The sequence below is a fragment of the Solea solea genome, chromosome 9 (assembly GCF_958295425.1).
Source record: "Solea solea chromosome 9, fSolSol10.1, whole genome shotgun sequence".
NCBI lineage: Eukaryota > Metazoa > Chordata > Actinopteri > Pleuronectiformes > Soleidae > Solea > Solea solea.
In genome coordinates, this window is record NC_081142.1 from 13,925,356 (window position 1) to 13,952,426 (window position 27,071).

A 27,071-nucleotide genomic window follows, 5' to 3' on the forward strand; every position below is an offset into this window, starting at 1 on the left:
CAATTTTTTCATCTCGGAGGTCACACTCTCTTTCTCATTCTCCTTAACTCAAGTGCATTTCTTGATTTGAGACTCTGGCTCTCTCTCAACATGGCTTTCTCTCTGATGCTGTGTCCTTCCAACTCTGCTGAACTAAGCTCACATTTGGAGGCAGGTAAACGAGCTAAATAGACCCAAGGGTTTGAGAGCAAGAGGGAGAAGATACAGAGACAAAGACACGAACAGAAAGGGAATGTGACTTAACGGGATATAGAACTATGTTTAACTGTGTGTCTCATGAATCCTGTTAAACTGACAAACTGTAGCGCTGTACTTTTCAGTTTTCAAGTCGGCGTTATGGGACTGAACGGACGATCAGTTTCACTAAATGTTGTGAACTAGACATGACAACAAAAGTATTTATAATTGATTAAACCCTGTATATGGGTATATGGGTGTCCTAAGAATTCATCACTGTGTGAAAATGCACATTATCAGATTTGCTAAATGTGAGTCTTGTTGGTGTACGAATAAGCTCTTCTACTAATGAATGATTATCTGTAGTGTGGTAACAGGTACTACTACACAGCATACTGTAAATGTGACTCTCAACAAAGACAGAAACACACCTTTGATGAATATGAGGACTTACTAAAGGGACAGTGTGTGTGGTTTATGTCGGCGGTATGCAGGACTATAATATCATTACATGCTGTGCGTGTGTGTCGTGTCCCATGGCTATGTCTTTGAGTGATTTTGAATGTGCCGTGTGCATGTGTGTGCATGCACCTCTCAATGTCTGTCACTGTGTTTCCCTGCCCTTCTCTGTGTGTGTGCATTTGAATGCTTTTGGGTCACTCTGCATGTGATGATGTGAACAGAATTAAACCTGCGTTTCAAGGAGTTCTTGCATGTGTGTGGCATGAAAGTGTGTGCGTGTGTCTTTCTACATGGCGGATCCTGGAGAGGCGGCTGAGACCCAACCTCTCTCGCTAGTTTGCTGGCTCACTAATGGCTCGGCTGTGTGACTTGCTGGCTCTCAGTGGATCTTGTCTTCCTTATTTGGTAGCAGAGGGTGGAAGATGGTGGCAGCTGGGTGGTGGGTGGGGGAAGCAGCAGCGGTGCTCTGTTTACATGCAGGGTCAGGGGGTCATTGCATCAGTGTGCCATGAAGCAAACACAGATCACTTAAAGACAGTAAAGGAGCAAGTGGGTCATCTTTCCATGTGCATCAAATGGATGGATCACACAGGTTCACTGTGGAAGAGTGTGTACATCTACAGTAAGTGTGTGTATGACAGAGAAGAGTATTGGTAGTATAGGTACATACATTGGTGACGTCCAAGAAGAAAAATACAGACAGAGGTGCTGTTTTACACACAAATACATATTCTGTTGTCTCTATAAACTCTCTGGCTCCCAAGGCTGTGGACAGTTGAAGGAAAGTCAGTAAAAAGGAAATTAAAGGCAACCATTCCTATAGCTTTGCTCTTGTCCGCTTGACTGCCTGCATGCCTACCCGCCTGCCTGCATTCCCTGGGCAATGTTTATGCTGTGCCCTGCCCAGGACAGAATAGATTCGCCCACACAGCATTGTGCTCTCAACCAGAACCTAAGTTGATCTGGCAAGCCGGAGCCAGAGTCCTATTCACTCTCACTCCTCTGGATTAGGCACTGCGGCCTAAGGCAATAAAGCAAGGACTGCATTATTAGACCTAAGATAGCATCTCTCCATCACACCCGAAAATATACATGTATATCCAAGCCTTTTATAATAGGACACATCAGCAAGTTGGGTCATGCATCAGCGTCCCGAAAGCTTGGTGGGATAGCTTTGTAAACTACTGGAATAACTTTTAAACACCCGCCCTCGGGTGACATGAGATGCTTTGTAGAGATGAATTCAAACCCAGTGTAACAGGTTGTAAAATGGAATGCTTGTTCTCATTTTGATATAAAACGCAAAATGCGTAGCTTACCATCACTGTGAGAAAAGTGTAATAAGCAAATCTTTCATTCCCAAATGCCATGAAATGACATGTGTTGGCATAATGAAATTCATTACTCTCTAACTTGAGGTCAATTTACATTTTCTTTTTGTTTTAAATGCCACTACTAACTACTGGAGTGCATATAATTGAATAGTGCTAATTCATTGTTGTGTTTCTGTCTTCTTTCTTGGTGATGTGAAGCAGCATTTGTGCTTGTACAGTAAGTTCACAGTGAAAGGCACCGCTGTGGGGCAGTGGCAGCTTGCAGGGCACATTATCCAGCCTGTCAGCCTCCCAGTGCCATGCTATGGATAACACCACTCTGTGAGAACACATTGCCTCTTGACGCCAGCTGTAAAGATTAGCAGAGCTTTGTTTAATTGTGCTGTTAACATCCAAGGAGCCACTTAAGAGCTGCTGGTCTCTTCCTCCGAAGAAATTGCCTTTAAAGCTCAGCCAACGTTCACCGTAGCCTGTTCATTGAGGTGCCGATGCCTCTGGGATTTGGCCAGGTAGAGTACAGTCGCATACTCACCTGTCCGTCCTGCAGAGGACGGCACCTGAACCGGCAATGCAGACGAGGCATCGCATCCAAAGATGAACAGCATATTCAAAAATGAAAGGATAAAGTTTGAGCGCAACAAGCAGACAAACAATAACAAAGTCCAAGCTGGGATATTGCTGGGATAGAACCCATCTTTCCAGTTTAACTAAACCACAAATGAATGGGACAACTTTAATTAAACTGACTTAAATAGAAGAATTGTTTTGAGAGAGGGTTAGGGTGATAATGCACTTCACACCCTGGCCTGTTTACTTTGTTAGAATGTGACACACATTACTCTCTTTTATTCATTATGTTAATGGTTTGGTGCAACGTCACTACTAGAATAAAGGTGATTTAAATGTGTAATGTTTGACATCACTTTTTCAAATCTACGCCATTTATTTCTTCTCATTACTGCAAGGAATCCACTTTAAGTTGTTTATTTTGTTGGTTGAGTTGTACATCGGCCAGATATGAGGCTGCGGCACCAGCATTTTATTGTACTGCGAGGCATTTCCATTTTCTTTTTCCTAAATGCAAATGATGTTTTAGATGCAGGCATAAGTATTGTAATTTCAGACAAATGAGGCTCAGAGGACGACAGCTTAAAAGGTATTTTATGCTCGTTTTAATCGCGAATATATCAATTAAACACATTCGCAGAGAAGAGATTTAAAAGTTTAAATGCTCCCTAAAATTCCCACACACACTTAGGCAGTATAACCCATCAGTGGGTCTAATGTGTATGGATGGTTTTGCCTCTTAGTTTCCAGCTTGTTGAGCTCATTGAGAGTGGAGGTATCTCACCTCTCCACCATTTCTGCTTTTAAATGAAACAGGTCACCGAGGCCTGACTATCATTGTGGCTCAATATGCCAAATCCAGCTCTTAATATGAAGCGCGTGGCCCCCGGCAGCAAGGTGAAGAGAGGCAGGCGGCCCTATGCTAATGGGGGGGGGGGTTGTAATTTCTGAATGTCGGCTGCACTGCCAGCAGCACTAATGATCAATTGATCATATGGAAATGAGAATGCGGGTTGCACTGTATGTGACGGGCAGCCATTAGCAGATATTTCAGCTCAGAATGAAACCCTCTGCTGAACTAGAGCCGTGCAGTCGTTTCCCGTCGCATCCAAGAGAACTCATTTTAATCTGGTGCATCTGGATGAATTATAATGGCCTATGAAGAAATAAAAGGAGATCACGTGACGCAGTATCATAAATGATACAAGTATGTAACAAGCATGGGGTTCACTGTTCAAAACCGTTATTTAAACAATGTGTGTATTTTTGTTTGTTTTGCATCAGAGATTTGTCATTCAATGTTTTCTAAAATTACACTTAGATGATTGACAGCTGGACTTTTTTTTTTATTAATCCCGCATATTGCTGTTTGTATTGCTCAGTGTTCTGTCCACCTCTGGCACTTTCTGTGTGTACAGTCCAGAACATTCCTCAAAGTGAGACTTCCATCTCGAGTGACTCAACTCTGGCAAAAGCGCTCTTAAATTAATAAATATATCACACATGAATAAAAAGCAGGGGGTTCATTTCCGATGTCCAACTCTTGCATTGGAGTGACTGATAAATGTATATATGAATTAACTTGGTAGAAGTAAGGCACCCAAGTGCATTACACTTCTATATTGATGAGTGATAGTTTAATACTGTGAGTGAAAGAGGTGCAGAGGCACAGGAGGAGTTCCTCACTGCCACTCTGCTGTAAAAGATACCAGAGCTGACAGCTCTCTCTCTCTCTCTCTCTCTCAGGCTCAGCTCAGCTGTCGATATGAATGGACGGGCAAAGCAGGAGAAGAACATATATACACAAGGGAAGGTGGCAATTTGATACGCCATCACTGGACCTGCAGGGTCAACTTTTTCTCTCTTTAGGGAACGCCATTTTTGATTGTCATCATTGTTGTACAGTAAATGACCACAGTCCTGTGCCCTTTGTAAGCACCTGTTAGTGAGAGCGTGATCTGTTAATTGGACACCTAGGACCAGGATCAGCTTATTTTAACTTAAAAACAACGTTGAAGCAGAAAGTGGAGGAAAAAAAAAAAAAAATCAAAGCACAGAGTTGTATGAAACATTAAAAGGAGATTCACACTGTGACTAACACAGATCTATAACCAAAGAGCTGGTTGGATAAGCAATAAAAAAAGAGACACATTTAAGATACTAGAATGGACTAAAAATCATACCTGGGGACAAAGAAAGACAAAATTTGTGCCAAATGATATTAAATAAGTCATTTTGCAGGACGCAAGACTCATTGTGGAGAACACAAATGACCCTCCTGAAATGGCAGCACACTGCAGAAATACAGGAGGCCCACTTACCACTGGGCTGTTTTCAAAACCTCTTTAGCTTCATATCTTTAGCTGCTCCAGTGGCTTCTTCTTCTTCTTCTTCTTCTGCTGCTGCTGCTGCTGCTGCTGCTCCTTGTTACTTGCTCACTTATACCTTTAAAGTAGATAGCAAAAAAGGAGTGGAGGGAGAAAAAGAAGGAAAATGAAAGAGAAATATTAATGAAAGGGACTATTAAATGAACTGCCTCCTCAAGTGGTTGGTGTGGGAATTTCGACAAATGCTGAGAGGAGTCTCTCTCTCTCTCTCTCTCTCTCTCTGTCGGTCTCTCTCTCTCTCTCCTTGCCCTTTGTGACCACAGGACGACAGTTCTCAGGGAAACGCGGAGGCTTGCCACTGATTGCCTGAGAGGAGTCGAGTGCAAATCTGCATGAAATCCCTCCTGGCTTTTTTTGATCATTTTCTCCTTCATATCTTTAATGAACCCCAATCTGAATCTGTGGGTGCATGTGTGTGTGTGTGTGTAAGTTTGTGGGTGAGTGCACGAGCATGGTCAGCACATGATAAGATATTCATATTGTATCTATATAGCAATAATGTGTATGCATATGCACTTGCACTTATTCTATACTTCTGACGTGTCAGTACTGTATATTCATGTGTTGGTATGCACCTGCGCGCGTCACAACAAATCCGCAAAGCACGTGTGCCACGTCGCATCCTCCCTCAATATTCAGTCAATATTTTCAGTCTGCAGCTGTGGGCGGCCAAGGATCCACTCAAAGGAGCCTCCACTGAGCAGCTGAGGAAGGTTATCTCCAGTGAAAGGTCAGAGGAGCTCATCATTACCCCGCGTCCAGAGTCTCCTTCAAGATAACGATATGAATATCATTGCTGGGATGAGCGATAGAGCCGTGATTGATTAGTATGAACGCAGGGGGCTAGTATGGAAAAGCAGCGGCTGCGCGGCTTGTTTCAATAATGTTCCTGTATTTAGTTCGTGTTTACGCTGAAAACACACTATTTGTGCAGGTCCCGCATACCAACATCAAACTGCGACGCGGAGAGAGTGCAAGTAATGACATTAAATAATTCATAACCAGTGCGAGTGCGATGTTGATGATATCACTATCCACAGGGGCCTTGATATGTTTTTTATTTGCTTCTTAAATTGCACACTACACCACTCTATGAGGCCGTTTCTTAAAACCCTTGAACGTAACCTCTATCACCCCCTGTGGATATATGAGTAATTACCAACACATGTCTGTGGCAGCGATTCCCAACATGTAGGCTGGGACCCCCTAGTGGGCTGTGATGATACCGCAGGGGGGTCGCCTAAGGTCATTTAATAAAATGTGTTTATTGTGTGTATTTTTTAAGTTTTGCTGGAAAATACTTTTGGATTTATATGAATAAAATAAAGCCATGGCCTTTAAATTAGGTGTTACTTTCCTTTTAACTGAGAGGGTGCTCTAAAATTCACCTGCAAATTATTCACAATTTCGTGCCATTTATTGATGACATTTCTGGCATTCAAAGGCCTGCCAGATGCCTCAGATATTACACTGAGCCTGGTCCTCTCGTATGTTGATCAGAGTTGTCATTTAAGGTTTGGGTTGGCCTCAGAAGATTCAATCAAAATGTCATAGCAAAACACAATAAGACAACATTTTAGTTTACATAGCACAAATGCAGTACCTCAATGAAGCTGTGCATTTGTGAGTGCAAATGAACACATACAATATTCTGCTAAAGAACAATCAGCAAGAGAGAGAAAGAAACCCAACAGCCTTTATTTGTGGTGTTTTATGAGCATGCATGGACTTGTGTGTCAGAAAGAAAAAAAAAAAACTGAGGCCAATTCTGCCATACTCCCACACGCCTGGCTGCCAAGACGAGCACGGGGAAATTGGTTTAATGTACAGCATTTATTCAGTGCACACACGCTGTTGCACTACCGCTTCCTCCGTCGCATGAGACACTCCCTTAGGTCTGCGAGTCGCCATTAATCAGTCCGAATGAAGGGTTAGCCGAACGGCACGAAAACTAAAATCAACATCTAGGATAGTGGATCCTTACCACGGCGTTCAACTGCGATGATTGAAGCCCATCAGTACTTTTGTATCTGTGGATGGTGGGTTAAGATATGCTTTGTCCTCTCGTGTGGAAAGCACCTCTGATTTGTTTTCGCATGACCCTGCAACATATTGGCATTGAGTTTAGTCACCGTGCTGAGACAGATGGCCAAGCATCATGGTGCACGGCATATTGGGAAATAAAAACATGCATTGCTCAGAATGGGTTACATGCTTTTTTTCTCTCTCCAGCAACATGACCATTTTGGTATACGTTCAGAACAGAAAGTATAAGGGAGTGCACTGATACTGTACATGAACAAAAATTAAACCAGGGCTGCCTTATTCTGTACTAAATGTCAACAGGTCTGTTGCTGGGAAAGTAAAGAGAACTGCACATTTCAAAAGGTGACGATAAAATGTCAACACAGATCCAGATCTTTTTTTGCTGCTGTGAATGGAAAATGTTGCCATGGTAGTCTCCACTGTCTTCCTGTCCTTAACTCAACCACCCACCCACTTCTTCACTCTACATTGCTCTCCATCTATTGCCACTGATATGCTCCAAATGAATTAAAAACAAGACGAGAAAGGATGAGAAGTAAAAAAAAAAGAAAGAAAAGAGAATGGGGGAATGAGTGTGAAGGAGATGCGGAAAGGAGAGGATGATGAGGTGAGAGGACGTGGGGGGGGGGGTCAGATCAGAGGACAGAGGAGGAGAAGACGGAGAGACAGGAGGGGGGAGAAGACTAACTGATATGGACATGCAACACCCACATTAATTATTCCTTCCTGAAAAATCTCATATTTATCAAACTACGGAGGGAACGTGATATCACTTCAAACTAGTTGTTCCCCATGACACCTCTTTCACCTTTGAATGGTTTCAGATTTATTGCAGAAGCCAATGACACAATGCTGCAGTGTGTATTGTTCTAAAACATGTGCCAACTCATTGTCAAGTTGTTCATAAATGCACAGTTGTTTGCTCATATTTAATAACACGTGACATTGACTTCTTTTTCAGTCATATGTCATATGTCAGAATATCACAGATTCTTCTGCTAAACTATCGATTCCAGACATCAAATTCATTGTATTTCATTAACTGACTCAACTACTGTATACAATACAACATATTACATGAGACAATTTGACACCTTCATTGCAAAGAAGGAAGCTTGATTCCTCTGCTGGTGAAAAGAACATGTCAACACAAATGTCAAAGCAGCGATTCTTTAAATAGCTGTCAACAGCTACGTGCACTTTTTTTTACAGATATAGTGTCCTTGAACAAAATCTCTGTCTGATCATTCAGAGCAAGCTGGTCTGGCTATGGTAATAGCTAAAAAACATTTTTTTGATTAAAAAAAACAACAAAAACCTTTTCATCTCAAAACCTTTCAAGTCTGCACAGAGGCAACAGCCAAGGCCCTGTTGAGCTATATGAGAAAGAAATATTGAGACAATAATTAGATAACAATTATTGTCTCAATTAGAGAACATATTTTTGTACTTTAAATCTATCCCAAACATTTTATATATATATATATATATATATATATATATATATATATATATATATATATATACACATATTTATATATATATATTATTAATACATTATTATTACACCAGCAAAGTTTTAGAATTTTTTTAATGAATAATATGCTTGTTTCTACTGTATTATATTATAACATGATGCAGTAGTTACCGTCGTGTGACAATGGTTAAGAAGCTATGATGACCTGACTGATGAACACATATGGAATTTCTTAGAGGTGTGTGTGTGTGTGTGTGTGTGTGTGCGTGTGTGTGTGTGCGCGCATGCTTGTTCAGTGGTGAGAGTGTGCGTCTATCGGCGCGCTGTGTGAGGTGACTGATATTCAATTAGTCCACCTGCCACCTCTAACACGTCCCCGTATTCCAGCGCTTAGTAAATCACCTCAGCTGACAGCACACAGGTCGATATTAATATTAACGCATCCATAAATAATGTTATTGTACGCGCTGGTGTAAATGGTGCATGATATGATGGGCATGATAAAGTAGAGTGCTTGTACTATTGTGAAGGTGCAGGGATTTAACAAGGAGGCGGGGGGGGGGGGGGGGCAGACGGACTAAATCCCCTTCGATGTCCTTCGATAGGGACATTGGTGACATTAGGTTGGAAATGCGCCGAGGTGGTCACAGCTGTGCTTCCAGCCTGGGGGTGGGGAGGTTATGATTGTGTATTATGTACGTGTGTGTGTCTGTGTGTGTGTGTTCCTGGTGGATTGTTAGGGGGGTTAGAATGGGAGGATGTCCCAACTGGACACAGCGGATTAATTATGATAAATCATCTCCCAGGCCACATGTTTATGGCTGCTACTCAAACTGTGGTCTGACTATCCAATTTCCATCTCGTCCACTGCAGTGTGTGTGTGTGTGTGTGTGTGAAAGAGGTCTGGGGGTTTAGTAGAAGAATGCCATCACTGTTTTGTGACAATAGCCCATATTTCATTCTGACAGCAAACATATCACAGTTACGTCTTTATGCGGTTGCTGCAAATCTCCACATTAGGAATTGGCTGGTAAGAGATGGGTGTCATCAAACTGAGACGAGGGGGTTTGAAAAGTCAGCTTGTTAACTTGACCTCGTGGCCAGGACCACGGCATCATTCATCCAATTTAGGGAGGCTGAAGCTTCAGTGACTGTGTGTGAAAACAGCAAATTCCCACAGGAGCAAACATACACCCTCTCTGTCTCAGCAAATACGAATGCTGCAGAGTGACAATCTGAAATTTACTTCACTTATTCTGGGATGGCATCTGCTGAGAAGGTTTTTTTTCTTTTTTTTTTTTGCTGCTGCACAGTACACACACACACACACACACACCTCCACAGGCTGGGCTTTGAACAGCTTCGCCAGTTCACATGAGAAGTTCAGACTCAAAAGTTGTTGCTAAGGGAGAAAAGAGTTTGACTCATTCGCATGCTTCTCCACACAGGCAGAAATTTCAATCATGCAAATTTCACACTGGTGACGAATCACAAGCTTCACTGAACTCTCTCAGCTGTGGCATAATGTGTGCAGTGAGCAGACGCACACACAAAAATTCATGCCGGGGGGGGGGGGGCAAGATTATCAACAAAGCATCCAAAAAAACACCATGCAGTTCAATCATGAAATAATCATAACATTCTAATTTCTATTTCCCATGCCTAAACACTTTCTTTACACAGTGTTGTGGGCCCTTTTTAAGAGAGTAGCAAACATCCTTTGTTATTCCCTTGCAGACAGCAGCTTGTACACAAATGACTGAATAAATCACTGCAGAGAAATATTAATCAGCCGTCCTCGTCTGTGAGGGAGGAGGTGGCTGATACGCCGCATTGTGATTGGCGGGGAGAGGACAAGACGGGTGTCCCCGCCGGGTCATGGACATGCACTCACACACTCTACGACAGTTATCTACCATTGTGTAGAAATTTGAGAAACAATTCTAAACTGATTTTATCTCATGATTGTAAGCACACACACACACACAAACCCAGACACACACAAACGCAAACAACCTTCACCAGCACTGGACCAGGGGTTTTGCAAAGCCCGGATCATCCCCGCTAATCCACACTCATTAAGTATGAACAGCATGATAGCATGCCACCACCAGCAGCAGCAGCCTCCGCATCCCCCTCACCCCATTTACCCCACTTCCAGCATATACACACTCCCCTCCACCACCAACATGGATAAGTGGCAGCTTTGATGGTGATTTTAATATATTGCTGTAGATTGTTGCATGTACACGTTTTGCAGCCGCGCAAGCGAACAGAACACCTGCCAACACTGACAGGTGTGCGTTAATTGGGAATGATTAATTAACTGTGACAAAGCTTTTACTTCATACCCGTGAAAGTGATGTGTGTTTGAGGACGGAAACTTGAGTACTCTTCAGAGAAGTGCATCTCTTCAAACGCCAGAGTAATTCAAAATGAGACAAGCTATTGGGATGACAGAGCTGGTGAATCACTTTGCTCTGGTAAAAATGTCAAAGGATTCAGAGTTTTAGCAAAACTTGAAATCAATTATTCAAATGCTTCCTTTGTTCCACGGGATGGAGGAGAAATGGATTCTTCACTCAACAGTTTTTACCCCAGGTTTGGAACATAAATAGAATGTTCATCCACCCTGTCGCTGAGAAGGTCACTGCAGAGTGGAGTCTACCTACAAGCCCCTTGGGCTGAACAAAAATGCCACATGGATACTTCCCTTCCAGCCCTTTGCCTCCAAAATAACTCTCCCTCTGTGGAGTTCTTAAATAAATTACAGATATGCTATCCTCCCAAGATGTGATCTCTAGCGCAAATTAAAAATTCAAGCCCATTTAGGTTGGTGCCCAGTGTAACTTGAAACAGTGTGGTTGCATGGGGCAATATCCAACCACAGTTGTGTCACAGCACTGCTTGGTAGTTGTGCTCGTTGGTCTGGGCCCTGCAGGGTGGACTTGGTGTTCAGAGAGAATGTAGACTTGATCTCAGCTCACAACACTGTTTCTACCAAAAGTCGTGTCAAAGTGTCATAACCGCAAACTCTGACTTAATCACTCTGTGTGAATAATCCCGTGTGACACCATGCCAAAAGCTTAAAATGTAAAATCTGACAACTTCAAACACTTCTACAGTGGGAGTGATTGAATTATATGCCAGTTTTTATTTTCAACCAGCCCCTCACATACTCTTGTGGTGTGTTTCCACCGAGTGGAACAGTTTAGTTCATTCCGGTACGCATTTTTCAGTGCCCTTGCCTTTGGCTACCAGAGTGATGGTACTATGGGTGGAGCTAGACCTACGACAGTCACCTGATTGGGTGACAAAAAAGCATCACTCTCTTGCACCCGGTGTTCTTACGCCTGCAGTCTATTCTCATGCAAAGCTGGACGTCTTGTTGAGACAAACAGCTACAAACCGAGCAGAAAAAAAACGAGCTGCTGGATATCGTCCATTGTCTGTTGTGTCGTCACGTGTGCTGGGCCCGATGGCCGTGTCATACCCCACCAACCAACGTACGGTACTTTTCTCAGTCGAGCTTTAGCGCTCCAGTCTTCTCCGTACTGTACCAAACCAAACGGCACCATAACGCAAACGCGTCCCTCTACTAAGATGCATTTACAATCACTGTAGAAATCAACAACTATTTTGTATTTCATGTAATGTATTTTACTAGTGGATTGTAATATGAATATGTGCAAAAACATGAGTGCTATATACATTCAAGAAGATGAACAGTGAGGGTTTTTTTTTTCTAATAAAGGCTTCTGTGAGTGCAGGATCCCTCTTCTTAGTGTCCATGTGTATGACAAAGTAATTGACATAATATTCCAACAACATACTATTTACTGACTAAAACACAAATGCACACTGTTCAGTATTGTACTGTGAAAAAACTACCCATCGTCTGAGAGCAGATTGATATATATCAAGGAACATTTGACTGCATTATAGTTTAAACTCCCCAAACTAATACTATTGACATTTGAAATAAACAGTAATAAAGTATACAAAGGAACGCTAAAACGTAGGTTTGTGTGGAAATCACTGAAATCAATTAATAAACCAAACAAATTAATTTGTCCATAGAAAGACAAAAGGAGCTTGTCAAGAAAAACACGATTACCAGCCTTCTCTAATGCTTGACAATTAAAAAATAAATAGCCGATTAAACACACCAGAAGATATGGTGTCTGGGAGAATTGTATATCACCGAGGATGGGTAAAGACCGAAAAGGGTAATTAGGTGAGAACTATTTAGAAAAAAGAAAAAAAAACCCACACACATTATCTTGTAGAACAGGAGACACTGTGAAGTAAATTTCCTCCAATCATTAAGCAGCAGTGGGCTAAATAAATCAGTTTGTGATCTTATATGGGAGTGTGTGTGTGTGTGTGTGTGTGTGTGGCTTTGAAGCCATTTAATAGTCCAAACCTCAATATGAACCCAGAGCATGCTTTTTGTCATTTGACCTTCATTAACATCTTCTATTCATGGCTGCAACTGTGGCGATAAATCAGGAAAATGTTCCTATTGTATCTCCCCATGCTGTGTCCCAAAGCATTCTCTCCTACCTGACTTTCATTAGCTCTTGTCTCCTGAAACAATAAGTAGCGCCTCGATTGAACGCAGTCTTTAGTAGGCATTTGTCTTTGGAAGACTTTAAACACAGGAACCAAAACTGAAATTAAATCAAGAGGCAATTCAGCGGAGATCCGCAGAGGAAACACAACACTTATGTGTGAAGTCTACTTAAAACGCTCTCACATGAGGGGAACTGTTTGAAAAAGAGCAATATCTTTAACTTCACTATGAAGATAATCATAGACAGATCCACAGCATGCTCAAAGGAGAAAATAGCAGGGGAAACAATATAGGAACATTTGAAAGAGCAGACTTTCCAGCGAAGGATGGCTTCCCTCCACTGAAGCACTGCTGGATTAACTTAATCAGAGATTAATCAGACTTGAAACACTAGAGACTTTGACGGTGGCCGCTACTTTGCAAGGCAGCAGAATTAGGAAAGATAGCAGGGAGAAATGATTCCCATAACCTATCTCTCAAGAGCTCTTTGCTTGCCAGAAGACCTCAGAGGCAGACGGGGAATCGGAGCTCCCAGTGAGCCCTATCTGCCTTTGTGTTCCTCTAGCAAACGGAACGAGTACATTTAGTGTTGGAGCTCTACTGACAAGGTAGCATGCAAAGCAAAGGTAGGACTGAGTGCAGAGTGGAATAATAATAACTGGTGCCAGAGGAGCTTATGCAACAATCTGCATTTAACTCTTGTCAATTAACATCCATGTTAAACGAACCATAATAGCTTCAAAGCTATCCAAGGACGTGGTCCAAGTCAGTGCCGTACTGCACTGTAGCTCGTAAAGGACACCACTCAGAGTAGCTATCAGCCACTGTTTAAGTGCAATCCTCCTTCCTTGCGGGGATTTAAAGACCTGATGAGCCGATTTCCCTCAAAACTGCCGGAAATTAGCTCTTGCTGTGCCATGTTTGCCTGACCCTGTAATAGAGGATCAAATCTGAAGGAAAGCCAGGTGCTTTATTTATTTCTATTTTTTTTAAGCCTGTGACCACATGTTGTTGAGCAGCTCTTGGAAATTTGGCGGACAGAAAAAAAAAATCTTTGAGGTCAATCTGCGATGAATTGTAATAATAACAATTTATCTGTTCAATCTGCCTGCCTAAAAGTGTGCTGCAAATCATCCCACCACCTCAGCTCAGCAAAGAAAATATAGAAGTGCAGCTCTTGAAAAAGGGTGGTGGTGGGGGGGGTGGGGTGGTAAAAAAACAAGAACAGAAACCTGCCGCGCGAACAGGGAGGGCAGCATTGATCCCAGCTCTCTGGTAGCGAGGTCATCGATTGTAGGATACAGCTGTGATACTTGGCACACCTTGCTGACTCCAGACACAACCTTGAATCTGCAGCCAACAGTGAGCATTTTGTCCCCTTCCTTCTGCCATTTGACCAAAGGATGCAGACAAGAGGGAGGGAGGTAGAGGGATCCTGCACTGTCTTCACATAATTGTGTGGGGACATCATTCTTCAACCACAGCTTTGCTTCCGCTCCCCCAAGAGGCACTTTTCTCAAACAGTAATCATTATGTTATGGAAGCAGCCGCCAGCCAGGGTTGAAAATGCAACTAGAGCCAGTGAGCATATAAGCATACACTCCTCAGGGTGTAAATATATACACAAATGGAGGGGTCATGAAGAGGAACGGGAATAAAGAGGGACCATTTTGAACTTTTGTATTCCTTGGAGATTTATCAATTTTGGAATCTCATCAGGGCTCCTTTTAGAGGCTTAGGTAAAACACAGACATCAAAGATCAGTTTGTGTTTTTTTTTTCCCCCCTCCCTCACACGTGCCTTTCTTCCACCTACTGTTCTATTTAAAGCTTTGTATCTCCACACATTCAATATAAATACACTTAAAAGAGCATGCGGCAGAGGAGTATGACAGTGAAAAACCACTTAAAAGTAGTGGTGGGAGAATGCAGCTAATCGTTGGCCTGATCAGTCACTGTTTCATCTTCACCTCCTTATCTCCAAAGTCAATATCATCTCTTCAAACAATCCAAGAAAAGAAGGGTGTTTTGTGACTAAAGCTGTTCTTTTATTTATGCATCCAGGAAACACTTTGTTGGTATTCCACCCCTGCTGATGGTGTCCCCTCCATGTGTCCTTAGTCCCATATTTATATATATGCATGCACAGACATTGATGTTTGGTGGAAAAACTACAGTTTAACTGTATGCTAGAGTCTTGTCTGTCAATGCTCAGCCAGTCCTGTTATTGACACTGACAAATTCCAGGATCTTACTGATAACAGATTGACAAATGAGCCCCACTCTTCCTCCTCCAACAACCAATACATCACTTTACGTCTCCCTGTCACCCACCTCTATTAGATCCTATTATGTGATATGATACACTGGCTGAGTACAACCAGGACATGCTGTGGAGAACACAAAAGCATCACCCCCTCCCCACTCCTTTATTGTGGCAAGTAACATACAGAGATCTTCGGGTCAAATCCAACGGGATTAGACATAATCCATCTTTACATTATGAAGCTGGATACATCAGTTTCATTGTTGATGCAGAGAGAGAGAGAGATGAATGTATGTACTGAGACCTTTGTAAGAAGAGATATCAGTTGTCAAATGATTAACTAAAACCCAGGTTTGACATGACAAAACTTGTACTTGCCCCTAAATTTGATTCAAGCAAACCAGGAAATAATAGTAGTAATAATAATAATGGCAAAATATGATGGATGTTTGGACAGTTAATAAATGCTTGAATGTTTGTTTGAAGGGTTGTTGTAACCGTGACCTCAATATAGGTTAGTGAGCAGGTCCACTAGGTGGCGCTATAAATTCAGTTGTTACATTATGTTCATGAATAAGTCTCCCTCAAAGGCAACAAGGACACAGTTACAGTGGAAGCCTTGTGGGAATGCAGATGAATATGCAAGACTCCCTGCTATGTTCTTAATTTAGCATAACAAACCAGACTTTCTACCAAGCCAAAAAAAAAAAAGCATGGTGGCAGCTCTGGTAGGAAACACTGCTCTTTTTGATATTCACTGTGAAGTGCTTCACCACTTTTTTGAAGCTAATGAGATCGGCGACGTAAGTCAACAGAAAGCTACAGTATATTGTTCCGTGGGCAATCAGACATACAGCCTCACAAGGAACCTTGTCAGCCCTACCATGCCAGGAGATAAGATGGTGGATGAGCTTGTCAAGTTGTAAAAGGACTATTTCAACCCCAAACCCCAAAGATCATGCAGCATTTCAAGTTTCAAGTCAAGGAAGCCTGGAGAAACAATAACAGAATATCTAACTGTGCTAAAATTTGCACAAGTTGCAACTATGGAGAAAAGTTAGCACAGAGGATTCATGACCGACTGGTTTGTGGGATTAAAGATCATCGCATACACCGCCGACTGTTGTCAGAGCCTGATTTGACTTTTCACAAGGCACTGAAGCTGACCCAGGCCATTGAGACAGCCAGCAAGGATGCAAAGGACTTACATTCACCAGAGTTTGCACCCTCACACATGAGGGCACCACAAGCTGTGCACAACATGTCAACAAAGCAGACTCCCAGCAAGCAATAGCAGCTACCCCTGGTCCAAAGACTCAGCTAGCATTTATTTCGAAGGCTAGAGGACAGGCAAGCATGGGAAGACTCAGGGAGCAAAATATGTCAGTCAGGGGGAGGATGAAAAAGATAGCATTGACACAAATGAAGTCATGTTCACGCTGTACAAATTAGATGAACTTGAGGTACCAGCAGAGGAGCCATTCGTAGAGACACTGACAATTAATGAAACTGAAGTGCAGTTTGAGATGGACTCAGGCTGTGGGGTAACAGTAATGAACCACTCTGTGTTTAAATCCTTTTGGGGGTTAAGAGGCACCAAAGAGCTAGTGCAAACTTACCTGTGGTAGTTGTAGCAGGTTCAGAGTCCAAGTCTGGTAGGCAGGTACTGGATTAGGAGGCTAGGGTTAAAGTGGAGATCAGAACCACAGGTCCACCATGTCCGGGAAGAGACCTTAGAGGAGGTATAGGGGAGACAAGAACCACAAATCCACCATGTGAGACCATGGAGGAGGTACTGGGGAAGTATCAGGTCTTCAAAGGCAATCTCTGGAGATTCAAAGGGCCCCCAGTGAAATTTTATGTGGACAAGGAAGCCATTCCTATGCCATGAGAGAAAGAGTTAAGGCTGAACTCGACCATCTCCCTCCCCAGGAGATTATTGAACCAGTAAAATATGCTGAGTGGGCACCGACTGTGGTCCCTGTGTTAAAACCTGATGATACAGCAGGACTTGTGTGCCACACTTTCAGGTGGACAAAACAAGATTAGATCTGAGTCATGCCTATATCGAGATATTCCCTTGGATAAGGAAGCAGAGGAGTATAAATATCTTCAAAGGTTTGCTCACATACAGAGTGCTGCCTTTTGGTGTTTCATCTGGCATTGCTATTTTCCAGCAAACCATTGGGTGACAGCTGCAGGATGTCCCGTGAGTGGCCATTTTCCTGACCGGAAAGGAAACCAAGAACACCTGTAGACCATGTAGACCATGGTGCTGAAGTGGCTACAACATGCTGGTTTCAGGCTCAAGAGGGCTAAGTGTTAAGACTGTGAATTTATTATAACAAGCTCCTTCTAAATGAGTTTACTGTCCTTGCCCCAGTGGAGAAGCACAACAAGCTGCCTTTGAAAACTCAAAATAAATGATGCAGTCTGCGGAAGTGTGTGTGCATTATCACCCAGAGAAGACATTGACATCATGTGACGTATCACCATATGGAGTAGGTGCCATGCTGTCACATCACATGCGAAACGGAACTCAAAGGATTCACTGAAAGGAATCCCATAGGATTCACCTCATGAACATTAAATGCTGCCAAGAATAACTTCTCACAACTGGATAAGAAAGGACTGGCAGTGATGTTTGGAAATTCAGATCAAATGCCAACTGTACCACAAATGGCCTCACCCAGAATCCAAAGGTGGACAGTACAATAGTGTATAAAGAAAGGGAAATACCACTGCAATTCAGACACCCTGGGCCGCCTTCCTTTAACAGAGAAACCTGAAATGGAGAGGCCATAAGAGCGGATTCTCATGCTGGAGAGCTCGACATCACACTGGTGACAACTGATCAAGTGAAAGCATGGACAGACAAAGATCAAGTCCTCTTGAAAGTGCGGTTGATGATACTCAATGGCTGGTCATCAAAATTAAAAGGGGGAGTATTCTGCCCCCTATGAGGTGAGGAAATATGAACTCAGTTTCCAGAATGGGTGTGTGTGTTATGGGGCTCGAACAGGCCAAGGGAATGTCATGAAACAGCTTCATCAGTGCCACCTGGGAATGTCCAGGATCAAAGCGATGGCTAGGAGTTATGTATGGTGGCCAAAGTTTGACAAAGATGTCAAGAGCACAGCAATGTACCTGAACTCGCTCCATTACATCCCTGGGAATGGCCCGACAAGCTGGAGTCGTATCCATGTGGATAATGCCGGATCATTTATGAAAAAAAAAAATTGGGTACCAGTTTCAGAAACCATGGACTACCTGAGTTGCTGTTTCACCAGCACAGAGTTTAAAGACTGAGTAAAAATGTACCTCTGCAGCCTACCACAAGAACTTCAGTTGAGGACTTAAGGGAATTCTGGGAATAACTGACTACTGTCGTATATTGGACATGTGGACCAGCTACATGCTCACCACCACGGATCGGGAAAATGCAATAAGAAACAACTGTCTGCTTCCACTCAGCTAAGTCAGGTCAACACAAAAAAAGCTTGAAGATCATTAGAACTACAGTGTAAAAAAATGAAAAAAGACAGACTGGACTTTTGAAGCAACAGATTGTACAGAGTGCAATTCACTCTTTTTCCTTTTCCTCGCTCAAAAATGTATGACCTTCAAGCCACAACATTCCTTTTCTAACCTTTAAGCACGTGGGGATAGATTTTTCACATAGTGGCCATTTTTTTTTTTTACGAAAAACTTGGCAGCTCCTCTCTGTGTGAATCCAGCAGCAACAGACAGGTATTTGTACAAATTCGGCTCAGATTAGCACATGGTGGAATGGGCAATTGCCATCACACAGTTGGATTAGAAAAAAAAAAAGTATTTGCATTGGCACTGGGAAATACCTCACAGTCCGTTGTAGAATCATATTTATTTTTTAGCCCAAAACTTTATCCAGAAAATCCGAAAATACCTCCACTAAATGCATTTGCTTAAACTTAGTCTTAGACTTCCTTTTATTGTCATTGCACAGAAAACGCAGCAGTGAAACTGCCAACGAAACCAGCTTTTCCAAAAAATAAGGAATGAAAATGTAAGAGCTAAAGGCTACTTTCATATTTTTAACAGCAGGATATTGTGAGACCTTTACAGTATCGGTACACTGTGCAACAATGTACAGTGTAGGGGTAGTTTTCTTTACATCCCATAATCCCAGAGAGGGAAGACAAACACATTTGCATAGAGGAGTATGTATTTTTGCAGCATGTGCAAAAAATAAAATAAAAAATACATCTCACATTCAGCAGGGGGACTCATTCAACACCTTCTGGTTAAACAAGTGGTGATAGCAGCAACATATTATTAGCTGCAATTCATTATTGAGCTTTTAAATGAGTTACGGTGCAACACTTGTTTCGGTACAGTGCAGTGCCATACAAAATACCAGGACTTACACTGTTATTTAGTTCCTGCTATTACTCAGTGTTTCCTGATAATTGTTGAAAACACAGCAGCCTGTCACTTTCCTAGTGAACCGAAATTGTATATATATTTTTTTTTTTCCACTTCTCCATTGATATTGTGGCCCACCACAATATCAACATTGACTGCCCCATATTGATTTTCTACGTTTTATTTCAAGTGAGGAAAATTGTATGCCATTCATGCATTGATCCTCTCTGCCCTTCCTCAGTCATCTCGCTCTCTTTTCTTCCTCCGACAAACACACTAAAAACAAGCTCCCCTGTCACAGTTGGACTTGACCCTCAGAAGACAAGACATCCCACTGAATAGGTGGACCAAATATAATACTGAATACATAAATCCATGAAGTTTTAACCGATTCTGTCTCTTTACCAGAGATCTCTTTACCGGAGATGTTCATCCATCCATCTATCTTCTACTGCTTTATCCTCCACATGAGGGTCGCGGGGGTTTGCTGTGTCCAATCTCAGCTGACGTGCACCCTGGACAGATCGCTAGTCCATCACAGGGCCACATAGAGACACATTCACTCCTACGGTCAATTTAGGGTGTCCAATTGACCTAATTATTACTAATATTGTATGTTTTTGGACTGTGGTAGGAAGCTGGAGAACACCCACGCACACACAGGGAGAACATGCAAACTCCATGCAGAAAGGCCCGGTGCAAAGGCAAGACCACTGCACCAACCTTGTGGCCTGAGATGTTCATTGTTTAGTCATTTATTAATGATAAATGCAACCAAATCTGCTGAAAAAAAACAATGATCAGCCATTCATGGTTCTGCTAAAAATTATACTTTACACAACAGCCAAATGTAATTTGTTCAGTCATCCACATGAAAAGCTTTCTGAAAGCACTCGTGGGAATAGTGGGATGAAAAGCATATTGCAAAATAACACAAAAACAACTGTATTCAAGTTAAATTGACCTTCATCAGATAAAATCCTCTTGTCAACATATCATGCATCACAGTGATAAAATACATTTCCTTTTGCAACCCGTGATCATTCATTAAGACGTTTAAAAGGTCTCATACGACCTTTCATTTGCTTCAGACTACAGTGGCCCAAAGGCATGACGGCTTTAGAAAAAAGAGCAGGCTAATGTTAGGTGTGGTTTGTGCCCCTTGAGCCTCTTGGTGCTATTTAGCACTGTGAGATGATAGTTCATCCCCTTCACTTCCTGCTTATCTCTCTGACTGAGAGCACATACAGAAATAGTCTTTGTCAGCGTCAGCAACCACACAGCAGGGCACCTTTCACACACCATGCCCAATACCAATGTGTGTGCCAATGTGTTTAGCTTTCCATAAGCCACTAGGTCGAGCTTATGTATGCCAGAGACTTTCCTTTAGTTTTTTTTTTTAATAAAACGTGCTGCACATTGTCACAAATCTTTTATTTTGAAATGATCTAGTTTTAAAGTATTTTTGCATTAAAAATGACAGCGACGACCTGAGCAGTCCTAATGTCTGTGAAGGTTCTCAGTCATCCAGGTCATAGTTATCTCCAGTAGTTATAGCAGTAGGCAACACAGACTTGCTTCTCATCCAAGAGGCTTCTTCAATTCTGACAAAACCTGCTTAGAGAGTCATTATGTTTAACAATGCAGTCATACAGCCTCTATTATTGTACCAGTCACTCTTTTCTCTAATCAATTAATCGATTAATCTGTCTTTTCTCTCTCGATTAATTGATTAATCGTTTCAGCTCTAATCCCACTACATGTTTTTAGCCCAGGCATCACTGCAGCATCCTGATGTGTGACCTTGACTGTCCGCCTCGTCTTCTTCTAACCGTCCTCTCGAGACAGAAGATAAATGGTCCTTATATTTGTGGTTAAGTGCGTTTTTGACCCAATCTGACAGAAAATTCTTTGGGTGAAATGTTTGTACTATATTCAAATAAAACATTACAAAGTAAAGAAAGTAAAAAAACAAAAAAAAGTTTTAAAAAATGAGTATGCTCAAGAATAATATTGGCACCCAAGTTTCACATATTGATTATACTGTAAGTTGCACTAATGATGTTGCAGGTAATTATTCAGCTGTGAGCATCTGGATGTTGGCTCTACAGATTAAATATTATATGTATATGTATATATATATATATATATATACATATATATATATATATACACACACACACATACATAAACATATATACACACACACATACATATACATATATACACATATATACATATATATGTATATATATATATAAATATATATATATGAGAGATGTAAATAAGCAAGTTCTTTGTCTATATAATAAAATAATTATGGTTCTACCTAACTACCTCTGAGCAAGGTACACAATCCCCATTGCTCCACATTGATTGGGTTAATTGGACATTCGCAATTGACCCCAGCCACAGGGGGTCCCAAGACCAAATCAAGTATGCGGATCAATGAGCAGGTGATCAGCAGCGTCGACCCCCAGAGAGGGAGAAGCGGAAAGAAAAAAATAAATGGTTCCAACTAATATAAAACCAAAACAGGAAGAGAATGTATACTGACAGGTGGCAGATGAAGGCGAAAACAGAAGTTGAATGGGGATGCTAACAAATGTTCTTTCTGAGAAGTGCCCACAGGCTGCACACATAATAAAATATAGCCAAATTGTGTTTTGCAGTAAAACTTCCATTATGTGTGTTTGTGCAATTGAGGTACGGCTCTTACTTATGTTAACACAACGATATGTGTGTGTCTTCATGTTAGGACTGAAGTGATAATTACTCTCGCTTTCGAGCAGAAAGCTCACAGCACATGTGGGAATTTTCGCTATTGGCCGTGTCTTGGTGAAATGAACGTGCACCAGCTGTTTGGGGCTTCGTCTCGAAGGCTGCGACTGCCTTTCCACTCCAATTGTACCACATTTGCCTCTAAGCCATGGCTGTGCTTCAGTCGTGAGTGCCATGTGGATCTTTACTCTTACTCTGAATTCACAGTTTGACAAATTGTTGGTTCCTGTCCACAAGTTTTGGTCAAGGACAGGTTTGAGAGCGCCGGAGTGCCTGATATTGATAGAGCAAGTACAGTATAGTATAACATAAAATAACATAGGCTCCTACTCACCCTCTGCAGGATTAATAAACATAGTATAAACATAAACGTAGGTACACACAGTGGTATGGTGATGCGTCTTTCAACTCAAAGGTTGTGGGTTTGATTCCCAGCTATATCCTTGGGCAAGATACTTAACCCCCACGTTGCTCCTGGCGGTTATGTCAGCAGAAACACAAATAGTTTTGCTGTGTGAACGCGTGTCAATGGGTGAACGGAAAAAATGGTAGGAAATAGCAGCTTTGAGTGGCCCTCAAGACTAGAAAAGCAGTAGATAAAAAAACAAAACAATTAAAACAATTAGATAACAATGCAGAGACAACTGTATGTCCCCACATACAAACCTTTAACAATGTTGATACATGTTTTATTCTGTTTAATTCTAAACAATTCTACAAACTAAATGACAAAGGCTTTTGCCATTACCTTTCAAAATTAACTATATGATCTTTTTTTGATCTGATGCCCCCATCAACTTTTTTGTGAGGTAACAATAAATATAGGCTTGCAGTATGGTTATAACTGTGCAACAACTGTTATAACACTTTTTAAATGTGGTCATATGGTTTAAATCCAATATCCAAAAAGTAATAATACAATTATTTAAATAATTTTAATTCACCTTAACTCAAGTGGCTGCTTTGTCAGTGTCAGTAATTAGATCTTTTTGTTTAAAGACAAAAACCCAATGTCACATTTTTCTAATCCTATCCCACAAAACAGATGAACCACTCGCACTCCTCACATTACAATGCAAACCAAATGTTTTCTAAAGGCAGTCAGGGGACATGGGTCCAAAGGGAGACCAGGATGCGCATCTCAACAACAAGACGTCTTCACCATGTCCGATGACTCCTGGGGGACACTGAGTTTATTTGCAAAAAGTGAATGTGAGCATGAAAAAGAAATGAAAGCCTGTCTGCTTGGTTGGTACAGAGCCGCATTGAAAGCAGTGAATGCAGCAGATGAGACGCTTGTGTGCGCAAGTACAGGAACAGCAAGGGAAAACACAGACGAGAGAGTGGGCACATTTTTGAAACATTGAAACGTAAAATTTCCTTTCTGCCGTTACCAAGCAAGTGACCTTTGCACTCTGTGAGTCTCATTCCTCCTATTTCTCCATTAGTGCACGGAAACAAACAGGCACACAACACACTAAAACATTTGCAATTTGTCTCGAAAGCAGCCCGTCCTAATACACACACAGCCGCTCACTGTCCAACAGTCAATATTTTCTGAAGGATGACCTCCCTCGAGAACCAGCAGGCAATCTGAGCGGGCCCCTGCAATGAAAGGGCCCATGATTGCATTCGACCATAGCCCTTACAAAGATGTCGTACATCAAATGCCAACAGATAAAAAGCCATCCACGAAGAGTTAATCAGCAGAGTAGCTTTCATGGACACACAGCAATTTGTCTCAATATCACGAGAAGAAGACAGGCTCTCATAAAGAAAAGCGTCAATATAAATAAATACATAGCCTAAACACACCTCCACATTTGTGTTTTATGTAGAGTGTGATGTTAACTCAGGCTTTTTTCCCCCTTACATTACAGTTTGACCTTGAGAGTGAACAAAGTCGATGCATATGTGAGTGTAAGTCAGAGTAATGACTTTGTTGAAAAACTGCAATGCCCACGCACCATCTTATCTAATATGTCACTGGTTATATGATGCGATAACATGGGCGATAGCGCTATAAAGTTGCATCTATGCAAATGAAATGAACAATGATTCTCACATGTTTTCGTGCCTGATTTTGTACACACATGTACATGCGTGTTAGTTTTGAGAGGCTGACCAATTTGCATTCAAAGTAAGAGTAGAAGTCCCTGCACGACGGGCCGTGCAAAGTGTTATGCATATTTGCCACCTTATACCTGTAACAATATGCAGGCGTGAATGTTATGGGTGAGAATGAGGCTTAATCACGATAGCTGTTAACTCACGACTCTGACCCCTCGTACAAGCGACTGAATTCCAATCAAATTAAAACGCTGACAGCACAGATGCCAGAAAAACAGGCAGAGGGGTCAATGGAGGACGAGGATGTTTGACCTGGGAAAGAAGCTTGCCAAGTACTTCACAGTGAGTGCACAATGAGCCACTTAACAGACTACGCACATAAATGCCTGTTTCAAGAATTCTCCACAGCTGACGCAACCCGAATCACACTCTCATTGTATCACATGATCAAGAAAAAAAGATATTTCAGTAAAGGAAATGAATGAGTGTACACTGTAGGAGAGGCTACATGATTTGAAACTTTAATGGCGCACTTTCCAAAACGAATAAAAGAGGATCGATTTCAACCAGGAACTGCAACAGCTAACCTACTATTATCAATTGAAGTACCTTCTTCCACTTTCATACTACGTACTGCATTTGGTATGTTTTCCACATCCTAACCTTATTTCAGCTCGCTTTGTTGCAGTCCATCCACCTTGGCAGTGGACAGGCTCGATTATGTTCAAGGCTAAAACATCCCCGGGGGAAGAATTCTTCATATGTGCCTGGAAATCTAGACGCTCAATGTTTTGTTCTCAGGACACGTCAACTTAGACTGTCAGTATCAGCTGTGCTCGTCTACGATGACAAAGTGTCTGTTACCATCAGTTTACCTACGCTATGAAGGCACCTAAGGCACAAAACCACTGTAAATATTAAACTTTCCCAATGTGGTTTGTACGCGTTTTTTTTGGGGGGGGGGGGATATAATGTGCTACCCACAAGTAAACGCAAACACATGAGATACTGACTGTGAAATTCTGGTTTATGTCCCTCTCTCTGCACAGGGCTACCGTCCCAAAGTGATATTTCAAAGTCGGATTCTTTTAAACGCACATATAAACATGCACATCTCGTCACAGACCCAAAAGGTACGGTGTCCTTGGGAGATCGAAAGTTCCGTCGAGCTGTTCATCAGACATCTGCTAAGCGCCTCATCATGAAAGCGCCGAGGTTTATTCCCTTGTGTTGCTGTGCCAAGAACAACTGGCAGGCGCCAAGAAACCTTCCACTCTGCCACCAAGGTTAGGTGAATGACAATGCTGAGATACTAAGACACAAGAGGAGGGAGGAGACAGCCATAGGAATAATAATAGGAGACAGCGGCTTCAGTCACGTCGATCTGTATATTCTGTTTCTAGTGGCATTTCGCTGTAAATTCCTAGCTGCGTCTTTTGCTTGTGCATTTCCCGGAGGTTTCTTTTTGTTTACATTTGTTTTTCCATTGTGACTTCAAATATTCAAAACTCATTTTCGTCTTCCCTCTCACACTTCCCCCCTCTCTTTCTTACCCACTTGTCCCCGTCTCTTTTGCTCACTTCAGAAAATAGCGGCGCTAATTCTGTCTCTGCATTATTAATCATCAGGCAACGAGGGCCAACAGGTGCTGAAATAATCTGAGGGAAGGTCGAACAGAAGCACGGGGAAGTCTGAAAACCCAACCCAGCTGCTCGCTATGTTCTCTTAGATTTTTCTCCACACTGTCCCCACCAATCTGGAAGAGAGCCACAGTACGGAGCCTGGGAACAACAGTAAATTGTCACTTTATATGAAGAAATTTGGCTCAAAACACGATACGTTTTGCCAAACATTAGCTGAAATTAGTATAACCAGAAAGCACTGCCATCACTGATCTAATTTTACTGTAGTTTGGAGTACAATGTGTCGTGGGACGCATTTTGTTTTGTCTAAATCCAACCAACGTCCTACAGGAACAAAGCAAAAAACACTCAACGTGTTTATGTAATAATACAGAACTAATATACAAATATATTTAAAGTAACACCAAGGACTAGCTCCTGGGTTTCCTCTAGAATTGGTAAATGTTATTGTTTGTTAGAACCGTTGTAAAATATATGTTGTGGTAAAATGTTAGAGCGTTATATACAAATATGATAACATTGTTTTGTATCAGGGAGAAAATCTAGCCCTGGGATATGTGTGATGTATGCAGTAAATTAAAATGTTCCTTTTATGCGATACTGTCGCTGAATATGTTTGTTTGTTTTGCTATGTATTGATATACAGTAAACAATAGGATGAAGATGAATTATAGATATAAAATAAAAACACATAAAAATAGAGTAACTAGATAAAAAAATAAAAAGTATTTATCTATTTCAAGCTATTTTTATTGCCAAGTGCAAAAGTTCAAGCTGAAGCCAGTGGCTCTTATTTTGAAGGCCATGGTGAAAGAAAGTGATGATGGGTTAGGAGTGAAACTGATGGTGTATGTGTGTCTTTTTATTTTCTTTTTAGCTGCA

General features: G+C 41.7%; 1 protein-coding gene across 1 annotated transcript in view; it reads right to left on the bottom strand.

The window, feature by feature from the left end:
* ptprsa (protein tyrosine phosphatase receptor type Sa) overlaps window positions 1-27,071 on the bottom strand; it is a 202,433-nt gene that overhangs the window by 156,259 nt on the left and 19,103 nt on the right. The window contains exon 2 of the mRNA XM_058638234.1: window positions 4,862-4,985. The gene's annotated coding sequence lies outside the window, so the exon portion shown is untranslated. The remainder of the gene's footprint in view (window positions 1-4,861; window positions 4,986-27,071) is intronic.